This window comes from Bos indicus, chromosome 8, assembly GCF_029378745.1.
Source record: "Bos indicus isolate NIAB-ARS_2022 breed Sahiwal x Tharparkar chromosome 8, NIAB-ARS_B.indTharparkar_mat_pri_1.0, whole genome shotgun sequence".
NCBI classification, from domain to species: domain Eukaryota; kingdom Metazoa; phylum Chordata; class Mammalia; order Artiodactyla; family Bovidae; genus Bos; species Bos indicus.
In genome coordinates, this window is record NC_091767.1 from 103,443,512 (window position 1) to 103,456,228 (window position 12,717).

Here is a 12,717-nt window from a genome sequence, read left to right on the forward strand (position 1 = left end):
GGGTGCCCTGTTTTCGCAGCTTCCCCCAAAGGAGAGGGGACAGGGAGAGATATGGTGTCTCAGAGTGAGAGGGCCTGAGAATGAGGGGGTCGGGTCCTGCAGGGTCCCACTGGTTTCTTAGGGCTGCTGTAACAGTACCACAACCCTGGTGCCTTAGGAGAGCGGAAAGGGGCTTGAGGCTCAGCTGCCATCATGAACAACACGCTAACTATCGGAACCAGGAAGTTGATGAGCAACCGGCTGCTTCAGAAAAAGGCATGGTCATCGACCTGCTTCACCCTGAAAAGACAACAGCACCTAAAACAGCACATGTGGGAAACTGGCCCAAATGTACAAGACCACACCAGGTGTCATCTTTGAGTTTGAATTCAGAACCCATTTTGGTGGTGGCCAGACGATAGTGTTGGAGAAGACTCTTGAGAGTCTCTCGGCTTTGGCATGATTTACGATTCCTTGGATTACGTGAAGAACAAGTCCAAAGACTTGCAAGACATGGCCTGTATGAGGAGAAAAAGACCTCAAGAAAACAGCAAAAGGAACACAAGAACAGAATGAAGAAAGTTCAGTTCAGTTCAGTCGCTCAGTCATGTCCGGCTCTTTGTGACCCCATGGACCGCAGTATGCCAGACCTCCCTGTCCATCACCAACTCCCGGGGTTTACCCAAACTCAAGTCCATTGAGCCAGTGATGCCATCCAACCATCTCATCCTCTGTCATCCCCTTCTCCTCCTGCCTTCAATGTTTCCCAGCATCAGGGTCTTTTCAAATGAGTCAGTTCTTTGCATCAGGTGGCCAAAGTATTGGAGTTTCAGTTTCAGCATCAGTCTTTCCAATGAATATTCAGGACTGATCTCCTTTAGGATGGATGGGTTGGATCTCCTTGCAGTCCAAGGGACTCTCAAGAGTCTTCTCCAACACTGCAGTTCAAAAACATCAGTTCTTTGGCACTCAGCTTTTTTTATAGTCCAACTCTTACATCCATACATGACTACTGGAAAAACCATAGCTTTGACTAGACAGACCTTTGTCGGTAATGTTTCTGCTTTTTAATATGCTGTCTAGGCTGGTCATAGCTTTTCTTCCAAGGAGCAAGCGTTTTTTAATTTCATGGCTGCAGTCACCATCTGCAGTGATTTTGGAGCTCCCCAAAATAAAGTCTCTCACTATTTCCACTGTTTCCCCATCTATTTTCCATGAGGTGATGGGACCAGATGCCATGATCTTAGTTTTCTGAATGTTGAGTTTTAAGCCAACTTTTTCACTCTCCTCTTTCACTTTCATCAAGAGGCTTTTTAGTTCTTTGTTGCTTTCTGCCCTAAGGGTGGTGTCATCTGTGTATCTGAGGTTATTGATATTTCTCCTGGCAATCTTGATTCCAGCTTGTGTTTCTTCCAGTCCAGCGTTTCTCATGATGTACTCTGCATAGAAGTTAAATAAACAGGGTGACAATATACAGCCTTGCTGTACTCCTTTCCCAATTTGGAACCAATCTGTGTTCCATGTCCAGTTCTAACTGTTGCATCTTGACTTGCATACAGATTTCTCAAGAGGCAGGTCAGGTGGTCTGGTATTCCCATCTCTTTCAGAATTTTCCACAGTTTATTGTGATCCAGACAGTCAAAGGCTTTGGCATAGTCAATAAAGCAGAAGTAGATGTTTTTCTGGAACTCTCTTGCTTTTTTGATGATCCAGCAGATGTTGGCAATTTGATCTCTGGTTCCTCTGCCTTTTCTAAAACCAGCTTGAACATCTGGAAGTTCACGGCTCACATACTGTTGAAGCATGCCCCTGGAAAACCTCTATGGATATTTTGTGTAAATGGAATCTTAGTGGTATCTGACCTTTTGTGAACGAATGCTGTCATGCAACATAATGTTTTCAAGTTTCATCCTGATAGCGTGGATCAAGACTGCATTTTTCTTCACAGCTGCATAGTATTTCATTGTGAGGATAGACCAAATTCTGTTTACTCATTCATCCATTGATAACCTGTGGGTTCTTTCCATATTTTGGTGATTGTTAGGAGTGCTTCAGTGTGAACAATTCTTACCTGTGAGATTCTTGAGAGAAGCCCTCACAGTACCTGCTTTGGAAGAAGCGAGTGAGAACCTGGCAGATAGAGTCAGCCAGAGTCAGTGAATAAATATACAGGACACACAGATAAATTTGAATTTCAGATCAACAGTAAGTATGTTTTTAGTGTAAGTATGTCCCATTCAGGACTTCCCAGGTGGCTCTAGTGGTGAAGAATCCTCCTGCCAATGCAGGAGACACAAGAGATAAGGGTTCAATCCCTGGCTCAGGAAGATCCCTTGGAGTTGGAAATGGCAACCTGTTCCAGTATTCTTGCCTGGAAAATTCCATGAACAGAGGAGCCTGACTGGCTACAGTCCATGGGGTCCCAAAGAGTCAGACACGAGTAAGTGACTGAGCACACACACACACATGCACACACACACACACGTCCCATTCAGTATTTGGGACATACTTATACCTGCCAGACCTGAAACCCATATCTCCTGACTCAGTTCAGAGTCCTTTCTTCTTTAGCTTGTTCCTCCTTTCCTGGGATGTTGGAGAAACCAGAATATTTCTGCCCTTCTCATTTACAAGAAAGAACAAATCATGAGAAGATGAACTCATATCTAGGATTTTATGTTTTAAAGACTAGCTGTAAGGTTCTAGGTCATCAGTCCACAGCTGGGTCTTCTCTACCCTCCCCATCCTGGCATCTATCCCAGACTGTGAGCCCCTGGAGTCACTGTCCTGTGGTGACTCTGAGACTTCCATCCATGGAGCCCAGGATTTGTGGTCTGGAAGGGCTTGGAGATTTTCACATCCTAGATACACTTTCATGTTTGACAAAGAGGCACCCCATGATTCAGTTAAATTGACATAAAATGAATCATCACAAGCTAAGGCTAAGAGAGAATGAATAGAGGTTAGTCAGACAGGGAAAGGCATCGGGAGGAGAGGGAACAGTTAAGGCCTGGAAGTAAAGAAGCACTGCATATCTGGGCAGTAGCAAGGAGCCCCAGGTGGCCCTAGTGGTAAGGAACGTGCTTGCCCACGCAGGAGACGTGAAACACAGGCTCGATCCCAGGGTCGGGAAGATCCCCTGGAGGAGTGCTTGGCAACCCACTCCAGTATTCTTGCCTGGAGAATCCCGTGAACAGAGGAGTCTGGAGGGCTACAGTCCACAGGGTCACAGAGAGTCAGACATGACTGAAGCGACTTAGCACGCTTGCATACAAGTAATTCAAAGTGGTACCGGAGGGTCAGGGGAAGCCTGGGGTATTGGGTTAGGAATAGGACAAGCCACAGGTTTGTACAGGAGAGCAGGGTTTGCGTTGGCCAGATGGAGTCTGTGCTGTGAAGGGGCACTCGAGCGGAGCTGTCCAGGGGCAACTGACCGAACTGAGAGGACAGGTCAGAGGGGTGCAACCCAGTCTGTGTTCCGGAGAGTCATCAGCCGTGAAGACGCAAAGGGTGAGAGAGGCAGGAAGAAGGGCCAGAGAGAAAAGAGAAGAGGAGTTATGCTAAAGCTACGCTGCTCAGCGCCCTCGGCACAGGCTCCCTTCCAGGAGGCCTCTGTGACCTGACTGGGAAAGCCAGTGAAATGGGGCCAGCTTGTTCTCAGCAAGGGCAGGTAGAAAGTGTCAGGGACAGAAGACAACTCTTCCCAACACAGCTAAGGAGGACATCCCCAGGGGAAAGCCCAGGCTTGCATTCACTCTGTCCCCAGCGAATCAAGCCTTAGCCAAGGACAGCCATATTTCACAATGACCAGCAGCCTGGTGCTGGGTAAGTGAGAGAGGGACAGGAGAGAAGGAGGGGAGGCTGGCAGGTGGATTCCAGTCTCAGCTTCCCGACTGTCACGTGGCCCTGGGCAAATCATTCTCTCTGGGCCTCGATTTTTCCCCAGCAAAAAGGGGGTGACATGTCTTTCCCTGCTTGCCAACCACAGACCAGGTGATTGTCCTATTAATACAACAGTTGGATGAACCAGGTGAAATGGAATGATATTCAACTTTTTTTTTTTTGATCTCTAAAGTCCACAGTTTTCATATGGTTCAACCCCTATTAACACCTTTCAAAATAACAGCGGTTACACTTTCTTGTACACTTTCTGCGAACCAGGAGCTATGTGGAACGTGACCCGTGTTCACCTCACGCACTGTGTCAGAGACACGTGTTATTGCCCTGGCTCTTCCAACGAGGGAACTAAAGTCCAAAGAGGTTACATAAGTTGCCCAAGATCACAAAACAGGATCTGGACTTAGGCAAATATTTGGGGAGTATTTCCTCAGTCCAGACTCAAAGTTCTTAATTCAGACTCTTTGTTCTGCTGGTGTATTTTTGTGGTGGCTCATGCAGGTCACGTAATAGTTGTCAGACACAGAGCTCAGCCTTGGCTTGTATAAAATGGCTTGTATAAAATGTATACATATAAAGTGGCTTTCTTAGGCAGTGAATCATTTCAGAGTGGTGCCTCTCCCTGGTTATTGAAACCTCACCTCTTCACCATGTCACCTTAGCCCTCTGCGTGTATGTTAGTCACTAAGTCGTGTTCAACTCTTTGCAACCCCATGGACTGTAGCCCTGCAGGCTCCTCTGTCCATGGGATTTTTCAGGCAAGAGTACTGGAGTGAGTTGCCAGTTTCTTCTTCAGGGCATCTTCCTGGCCCAGGTCACTGGTTTTCTCATGTATCTAATGTGGGGTGGGGAGATATTTCGTGAATCTAATAGAGACATATTTTTGCATGTTGGTATCTTGAGAAGGGGGATGTAACTTGCTATCTACTGAAGAATTTATATAATGCAGGAGTCTGTCTTTCCTTCCTCACCACCCCACTTCTCATTAAACAGATGGTGATGATTATTATAATAGGAGAACCCTTAGAAGCAAGTTTGTTTCATCTAATATCTAGTTCATCTAAATGTGAACAGATTGATGCACATAACAATCCAATGAGTAGAATTTATTACTATTATCCCCACTTTACAGCTAGGGAAACTGAGACAGGAGAAGTTAGATAACTTGCCCAAGGTCTCACAGTTAGCAAGTGGCGAAACTAGGATATCTGGTCCCATAACTTCATGGCAAATAGAAGGGGAAAAGTTGGAAGCAGTGACGAATTTCCTCTTCCTGGGCTCTGAAATCACTGTGGTTGGTGACTGCAGCTGTGAAATTAGAAGATGGTTGCTTCTTGTCAAGAAAGCTATGACAAACCTAGAAGTGTGTTAAAAGGCAAAGGCATCCCTTTGCCAACAAAGGTCCATATAGCCATGGTCTTTTCAGTAGTCATGTATGAATGTGAGAGCTGGACAATAAAGAAGGCTGAGCGCCAAAAACTTGATGCTTTCAAACTGTGATGCTGGAGAAGACTCTTGAGAACACCTTGGACAGCAAGATCAAACCAGTCAATCTTAAAGGAAATCAACCCCGTATACTCTTTGGAAGGACTGATGCTGAAGCTGAAGCTCCAGTAGTTTGCCCACCTGATACAAACAACCAACTCACTGGAAAGACCCTGAAGCTGGAAAGGACTGAAGGCAGGAGGAGAAGTGGGCAACAGAGGACAAGATGGTTGGATGACATCACCGATTCAGTGGACATGAACTTGGGCAAACTCCGGGAGATGGTGAGGGCTGGGAAAGCCTGGCAGGCTGCAGTCCATGGGGTCACAAAGAGTCGGACATGACTTAGCAACTGAACGGCAAGAAAACCAGGACAGCTCCTTTACCAGCACCCTACTCTGCTCTGATTGCTCTTCTGTCTCTTTCCTGCCACACTTCTCTTGACATTGTGCCAGGGACAGATGGAAGGGCAGGCTGGGGAGGGCTGCTGAAGACCTCAGTTCATGGAGGTTCCAAACCATCCTTGAAATGTATTAATAAAAAGGTGGAGAAAATTGTTCTGTGTGAGGATGAGTGCTGGGTGTGCTTGGAGAAACTACTTGGATGGCCTCTTGAGAGGAGAGTGAGACACACCCCCGCCTGCCACAAGAGGCAGCCTGGGGGTGAGAAGGGTGAGGACCACTCACTCCTTCCCAGGGGAGGCACTCCACTTACTCCCTGGAAGGGAAATTTTCATTTCTGTCTTCTCTGCTCACATACTTCTGGCCACAAAGTGTGTGGATTTTCTCCCACACCAAGCAATTCTCTGACTTTCCAGACACCAACTGCGTGTACTTAGTCACTCAGTCATGTCCGACTCTTTGCAACCCCATGGGCTGTAGCCCACCAGGCTCCTCTGTCCGTGGGGTTCTCCAGGCAAGAATACTGGAGTGGGTGGCCATGTCCTTCTCCAGGGCATCTTCCTGATCCGGGGATTGAACCCATGTCCTCTGTGTCCCCCGCACTGGCAGGTGTGTTCTTTACCACTGTACACTTGGGAAGCCCCAGACACCAACTGGGTATCCTACAATTCAGTTCAGTTCTGATACTCTTATGGAACCAAACTTGGGTCTGCTTGCCACATGCACAGCAAAGCCAGTCTACTGACACTGGGTTGTGGTGAAGCAAAGTCCAGCATTTATTGCAGGCACCAAGCGAGAGGAACAGGCAACTCATGCTCAGAAGACTAGACCTCCCCAACGGCGTTCAGCAAGGGTTTTAAAAGAAAGTGTTAGGGGAGAGGCTCTTAGGATGCGAGATCAGTTCGTGGACCTTCTTCTGATTTGTTGGTGGTGAGGTAACAGGGGGATGTTTCAGAAATCTTGATCATCAACCTTCTGGTTTCAACCAGTCTAGGGTCTACAGGCTTGTGGTCAGCATGTCGTCCCCATCCTCCACCGGGGTGCAGGTCTTAGTTTCTGCAGAACAACTTAAAGATAACCATCAAATTGCTATCTACATCCCTTCTGGAGGGACTAGGAGTCCTGCGTCTATATTGTCCCACTTACTGACTGCTTAAGCCTGCTCTTTGGACCTCAAGGAAAGGCTTAGAAAGGTGCAAAGACCTTGCAGGTCCTGCTCAGTTTCAATCTCCCCTTTTCTTTGATACCCCTCAGTTATGAGGGAAACGGGTTGAACAAGAAAGGAAATAAACGTTTGGATAGATAGATTCATCATAAACTTGGTAAGGACTTGGTAAACTTGGATTTAGGGGGACTCAGTTTCAACACTAATCAGGGTGAGCATCAGATCCTGCAGGTTAAGGGCTCAGACCCACAAGACTGTCCCCAATGCAATGGCAGTCACAAGTCCAGGGGGTCCCCTGTGCGTCCAACTCACCAGCTTTAAATCACAGACTCCCATAACCCCTTCTTTGGGTTTGACCATTTATTAGAACAGCTCAGAGAATTCAGAAGACCATTTACTTACTAGATTACCAGTTTAGTATAAAAGGATACAATTCAGGAATAGTCAGATAGCAGTGATGCCCAGGGCAAGGTATGTGGGAAAGAGCACAGGACTTCCAGGCCTTCTTTGGATCGGCCACCTACCCAGCACCTCTACATGTCCTTGCTCTGACTTCACTGAAAGCACCCTTACCTGGGCATGGCTGATTAAATCATTGTTCGTCATTAGTGACCAAGACGATCTCCAGCACCAGTTCCCTTCCCAGAGATGAAGGAGTGGAGCTGAAAATTTCAACCCTCTAATCACAAAGTCAGTCCCCATTCTGAGGGTATCCAGGAACCCCCAGCCAAGGGACATCTCGTTCGTCTACAAAAAGACAAGTATCACTTCGGAGATCCCAGGAGTTTTTATGACCTGTGTTACCAGAAATGGAGGTAGAGATCGAACATATGTTTCTTATTATAGTCAGTCCCCTACATACAAATGAGGTCTGTCCAGAGAGTGCCTTTGTAAGTCTGGTATATTCGTAAGTCCAACAAAGTGAGCCTAGGTACTCAGCTAACACGATTGGCTGTATAGTACTGTACTGTAGTAGGTTTATATTACTTTTCACACAAATAACACATAAAAACAAACACAAAAAATAAAACATTTTTAATCTTACAGCACAGTACCTTGAAAAGTACAGTAATACAGTACAGCAGCTGGCATACAGGGGCTGGCGTCGCATGAACAGCCAAGAGTTACTGACTGGAGGGGTGAGAAGAGGTGGGAGATGGTAGAGCTGAAGGATCTTAGGAGACGGAGGGCAAGCTGCAACTTCACGCCTGATGCTGATGGAACACATGTTCACAATTTGCAGCTTCGTATGCAGGGCACTTATTGTATATCACACTCACTATCTATGGTTTTGCTTCAGGAGGCATGCAGGTTAGGCCGGAGCTGAATTGCTCTGGACAAAAGAAAGACCATGTCCTGCTATTTACTGGCCCTCCCTGTTCACCCTTTGCCCACACAGGGGGCGACCCTAGCATTTTTGCACATCAGCAAATGAAGGCCCACAGACCACTGTTCTAAATAACTAAACATTATACATCAAAAGCTTTTAAATAAAACTGACTCTTTAAAATTAACATTTGGGAAATTTAATCAATGGGTTAAGGTTTGTTCAAAAGTTTGTAAAGCTATAAATCATTCACCATGCTAACATTCAACCTCGAGCAGCTGACGCCAAGAATCAGATCCATGCCTAATGTGTGTTACATCTACCTATACATGAATTTAAGAGGAACGTGAATGATTTCACATTGCAAAATATTTCTTGGCTACCACATGCAACTGTTGCAAATATTGCCCAGTTCTAATTCAGGAGGGCCTCCCCAACCACGGGTTGCAAAAAAAAAAAAACAGTGGTTTCTCATTACTATTGGGAAGCAAGGGCTAATGTGGTAAGAAAGTATGGCCTTTATGCAGAGAGGGAGGAATGAGAAAGTTAATTAATCTGTCTTTTTCTGTAGTCAGATCCAAGCTCGTACACCCCACACACAGGGAGGTCAAATGGAGACATCAGAGTCTGGAGCAGAGAAAGCTCATCGAGGAGGTGCCAACACGGAAAATGGAGGCTTAGACCTGTGTCAAGTCCATCTGGTTAGCTGGCCGGGGCACAGGGTTTTTAGAGGCAGGAAGGGTGACGAGAGAGGTGTAGGATGCGTGATCAGCTTGTGAATCTTCTTCCGATTGGTTGGTGGGGAGGTAACAGGGGGTTGTTTCAGAAATCTCCATCATCAGCTTTCTGCTTCCAACTAGTCTGGGGTCTGCGTGCTCATGGTCAGGATGTCGTCCCCATCCTCCACCTGGGTACAGGTCTTAGTTTCTGCAAAACAACTCAAAGATAAACATCAAGTTGTTATCTACATCCCTTCCGGAGGGACTAGGAGTCCTGTGTCCATGTTGTCCTAATCATTAACTGCTTGAGCCTGCTCTTTGGAACTCAGAGAAGGCCTAGGAGACATAAGCCTTCCGACCACACCCCCCTTTTTCCTTTCTATCAACAAGAAATGGAGGGGTTTTTATTTTACCTGGGAGGGCCTTGCAGGGTCCTGCTAGGTTTCACTACCTCTGAGTCCACTCAAATCTTCCCTGGACTCGGAAGTGGGTCTGAAGGGATGGAGGCATCAGCCTCCATGACTCTGACCCCATCACATGCTCCAGCCACACGGACCATCCTAATCCTGCTGCTATCTCCCCTGTCAGCAGTAGCATCACCTTCAAAACCTCGGGATGTTTGGGAAGAGCACCTGGTGTTTCAGGGAGAGAGTAGAATATGGGAAGACTTGTTCCCCTGGGCTCTGAACATGGTTGGCTGTGACAAAAGGCATTTAGGGTTATGGGTCACCCTGTGCAGTATCAGGCGGCAGATCCCAAGTGACAGAGGTGCTTGTGTGTTGTTGCATGAACGTGTGTGTGTGTGTGTGTCCACGTGTGTGACATGTGGGGACCTGGAAAGATCTGGGCTCTAGGTAAGAACCTCACTGGACCCCTGTCTGATGGTAGCAGTGTGCCCACATGGCATTCAGCATGTCCTTACATAGTGTCTTGAAACTGTCTACTTCCATCATCTCACACTTGGACCACTGCAACTGCCCAGCTGCTCTGCCAAGTTCGTTCTCCTGTGCTTGTCCTCCCCGTCCCCTGTTCTTCTCACTGCAGACAGTGGGCTCTCTCTAAAGGGCAAATCTGATATTACCCCTCCGCACACACCTCACTTAAAATCTTTCTGTTTCTCCCCAGTGCCCTCAGAGGACACTGCAAACTCCTCGGCCTGGTTTCCACGCTCTGCAGCTTGGGTTCCAACCAAGAGCACCACCCCCAGCATCAGCCTCCATCCCTCTGACCCTATCACAGGCTCCAGTCACACAGACTGTCTTGATCCTTCTTGTATCACCCTCTCCCTTACCTGCACTGTTCCCTCCTGAAGCGCTCCAATCGTGTTTGCAAGACTCCAGTTAAAGCAATGCAAGTTCAAGACACTAGCTGAGCTGATAAAAACAGAAAAAGAAGGGAAATTCTAGTTCTGACAAGGATGTGGAGGGAGAGACTCATTTCTGCATTGCCATATCAGTACAGCATTAAAGGTTGTTAGTGCTTTTTGATTTGTCATGGTTTTGCTTTCTCTCTTTTGGGGGAGAATTTTTTTTTTTTTAATCAACTTAATTGAGGTATACTAGGCATACAATAAGGGCTTCCCCAGTGGCTCTATGGTAAAAGAAACCCCCTGCAAAGCAGGAGTCACTGCAATGCAGGAGTCACTGGAGACATGGGTTTGATCCGTGGGTGGGGAAGGACCCCTGGAGGAGGGCATGGCAACCCACTCCAGCGTTCTTGCCTGGAGAATCGCATAGACAGAGGAACCTGGTGGGCTAGGTCCGTGGGGTTGCAAAGAATCGAACACGACTGAAGCAACTTAGCATGCACAGCATACAACAAAATTCACACGTTTTCAATTTCCAGCTCAAAGAGTTTCACAAATGTACATATCAATACGTGTGTAACCACCACCAGAATGAAAATAGAGAACATGGTCATCTGCCTCAAAAAGTTTTCTCGGGTCCCTGGGCAAATTGCCAAGGCAACCACTGATCTGATTTCTACCATTACCATTAGTTTTGACTGTTCTAGAACTTCACATAAGTGGAGTCACACTGTCTGTGTGCTGGGTGAGTTTTTTTTTTTAATGTTTATTTATTTGACTGCACCGAGTGTTAGCTGCAGCAGCTGGGATCTTAGTTATAGCGTGCGGGATTTTCCGTAGCCGGTGAACTCTTAGCTGAGGCATGTAGGATCTAGTTCCCTGACCAGGGATGGAACCCGGGCCCGCTCATCAGGAGCATGGAGTCTTAGCAACTGGACCACCCGGGAAGTCCAGTCCCTGAGCTGTTGAGTCTGGCTCCTTTCTTTTTTTTTTGGGGGGGGGATGGCTGCACTGGGTCTTTGCTGCTATTCATGGGCTTTCTCCAGTTGCAGTGAGCAGGGGCTACTCTTCCCTGTGGTGTGCGGGCTCCTCACTGTTGCGGAGCACAAGCTCTAGAGAGTGAGCTCGGTACTTGTGGCACACGGGCTCACTCGTCCCACTGCACGTGGGATCTTCTGGACCAGGGTTGTGGCACACGGGCTCACTCGTCCCACTGCACGTGGGATCTTCTGGACCAGGGTTGTGGCACACGGGCTCACTCGTCCCACTGCACGTGGGATCTTCTGGACCAGGGTTGTGGCACACGGGCTCACTCGTCCCACTGCACGTGGGATCTTCTGGACCAGGGTTGTGGCACACGGGCTCACTCGTCCCACTGCACGTGGGATCTTCTGGACCAGGGTTGTGGCACACGGGCTCACTCGTCCCACTGCACGTGGGATCTTCTGGACCAGGGTTGTGGCACACGGGCTCACTCGTCCCACTGCACGTGGGATCTTCTGGACCAGGGTTGTGGCACACGGGCTCACTCGTCCCACTGCACGTGGGATCTTCTGGACCAGGGTTGTGGCACACGGGCTCACTCGTCCCACTGCACGTGGGATCTTCTGGACCAGGGTTGTGGCACACGGGCTCACTCGTCCCACTGCACGTGGGATCTTCTGGACCAGGGTTGTGGCACACGGGCTCACTCGTCCCACTGCACGTGGGATCTTCTGGACCAGGGTTGTGGCACACGGGCTCACTCGTCCCACTGCACGTGGGATCTTCTGGACCAGGGTTGTGGCACACGGGCTCACTCGTCCCACTGCACGTGGGATCTTCTGGACCAGGGTTGTGGCACACGGGCTCACTCGTCCCACTGCACGTGGGATCTTCTGGACCAGGGCTTGAACCTATGTTCCCTGAATTGGCAGGTGGACTCCCGACCACTGGACCATCAGGGAAACCTGAGTCTGGTTTCTTTTGTTCAGCATGTTTTTGGAATTCATTTACGTTGTTGTATATATCCGCAGTTCATTCTTTTTTTGTTGCTAAGTGTTATTCCATTGTATAAAAATAACACAGTTTGTTTTTCCATTTTCCTTTTGACAGATACCTGAATTGTTTGTAGCTTGGGGGCTATTTATTTTTATTTATTGGGGGGAGCTTTTAAATATCACTAAAGTCTTGTATTTTTAAAGACATATGCTTTTCTTTCTCTTGAAAGAAATTTGGATGGTCTCTGATATATCTTCAGAGGAAAAATTACAATCTAAAATGCTATAGGCAACTGCATCTTAATAAAGTTGGGAAAAAAAATAAAATAAAATGCTCTAGGTATAAAGAGAGGACATGTTTATGGAAGTTAGAATCCAGGAAGTGAATGGAAGACTATTCATCCATTCAAACTACAACCGCTGACTACACTGACACAGGAAAAATTATGCAAATATATG

The 12,717-nt window shown here is 47.5% G+C and overlaps 1 pseudogene; it reads left to right on the top strand.

Moving 5' to 3' along the window:
* The first annotated feature begins 50 nt into the window (after window positions 1-50).
* LOC139184657 (small ribosomal subunit protein eS24 pseudogene) lies at window positions 51-5,777 on the top strand (annotated as a pseudogene).
* The last annotated feature ends 6,940 nt before the right edge of the window (window positions 5,778-12,717 follow it).